We start from the raw sequence: 1742 nt of genomic DNA on the forward strand, positions 1-1742 counted from the left end.
TGCAGCCCTTGGTCAAAGGGCACACCATAGGAGAAGCTGGACTCTTGACTCATAATATCTTTGTGACTTTGGTCAAATTGCTTAACCTTCTCAAATCTCAGTTTCCCTATGAAAGAAATGACCTAATAAAAGTAGCTAACATTGGGGAGAGGATTCTGGGAAGATGGGTTCATAGATCAGAGAGCTTTTTGCTCTCCAAATTTTCTCCACAAAAAAAGACAGAACATGATCTCAGAGTGAATGTAAAGCGCTAGAAATAAACAAAAGTCAGGTAAAGCAGTTGTCCTCCTAAGACAATCTAAGAAGTCCCTAGGAAAGACCTGATCTCCATGGGTGAAGGATAAGCCAGAATCAAGTATAAACACTTTCAGGCTGACCATGCAAAATCTACAAGCATTGAGCCCTGGGGGTAGCTGGGTTAGGAGACAGACTCAGCCTTAGGTGCTTTCACCAGACAAATAGTGTGGGGGGGAGGGGGAAAGACTGACTAGGAGAAGACTGAAGGACCTTCCACTGTCAAGTTTGTGTGATGGCTGTTGTTGTGTTCCTCCTTTGTTTCCAAAGAAGACCATGACATCAGAGAAATGGTGACATAACTTGCACTTGACTTTGTTTTGAGTGAGGAAGGGCTGTGCAAGGTCACCAGTCTCACTTTCTCATCCTGACCCTTCTGGATCCAGTGACCAGATATTCATCAGGATGACTGGAGATGGCCAAGGATGCAATGGGAGACCTTGGCCTTTTTAGACCAGGCCTTTTGACATACTCACCTCAAGGGAGGTAATGTCCATTAAGTGAATAAGACTCTTTAAGATGTAGTGAAAGAATGGCCCTTTTAATGAACAAAAGAAAAAAAAAAGTAAATCAAACTGGGAGGAAAGAGAAACTGATACTATTGATAATCACTCTAAACCAGTGATTAAATGGTGTTTGGGCAGGGATCTATTGTTGTCCAACCTAAGGCTTCAGAGTGCACTGGGTTTAAAGTTTTGAGAATGAGAAGGAAAGGAAAATGGTAGGGAAAAGGAAGGAAAGAAGGAAGGAAGGAGGCAGGGCAGAGGGAGAGATGCAGGGAGGGAAGGAGGAAAGAGGGAGGGAGGGACAAAGGAAGGAGGAAGGGAGGGATGAAGGAGGGAGGGAGTGATGGAGGAAGGAAGGAAGGACATCTAGCCAGTAAACTCCAAAGGAAGGGGAGAGGGAGACAGAAGGGAGGGGATGAGCTCGGTTACCCAGCTAGCTGGGTCCCTACTCAGGCAGCTTGGTCTACTCACAGGTTGAGTTCATCCTTTGTTTTTGAAGAAGACTATGATATTGTATGAAAGGAGAGAAGGTTACCACTCCTCTTGATAAGGATGGAAGAGGTCCTAGTGGCCTTTACAACACATATACGGTTAAGGCATTGCCACCTACTCTATGGCACCTCATTGTCAAGCTATGTGTTGATCAGTCATATGGGCAGAGGGAGGAAGGGAGAAGGATCCAGCACATGCTTGGTGAGTGCAGTAGCTGAGAGGCAGGGACCCTGCTGACTGTGGACTTATAGGAGAGCTGAGTCCCTGGCTTCAGTTCCAGGGCAGAGAGGACAGCTATAGTTTGCAGCCACTGGTGGGACCACAGGGAGAAAGAACATTTGTGGGACAGCATGGCTGGCATCCTAACTATGACTTAGGAGTGAGAGGAGACACTAAGGTTGGGCCCTGAGAGAGACCTCTAAAAACAACAGTAAGATGGATCTAAAATTA

General features: G+C 45.9%; 1 non-coding gene across 1 annotated transcript; it reads left to right on the forward strand.

The window, feature by feature from the left end:
• The first annotated feature begins 1308 nt into the window (after positions 1 to 1308).
• Positions 1309 to 1436, forward strand: LOC140521896 (U6atac minor spliceosomal RNA). The gene has a single exon (XR_011973173.1). It is a non-coding gene; the product is annotated as a U6atac minor spliceosomal RNA (small nuclear RNA).
• The last annotated feature ends 306 nt before the right edge of the window (positions 1437 to 1742 follow it).

The sequence above is a fragment of the Notamacropus eugenii genome, chromosome 1, assembly GCF_028372415.1.
Source record: "Notamacropus eugenii isolate mMacEug1 chromosome 1, mMacEug1.pri_v2, whole genome shotgun sequence".
Lineage (NCBI taxonomy): Eukaryota > Metazoa > Chordata > Mammalia > Diprotodontia > Macropodidae > Notamacropus > Notamacropus eugenii.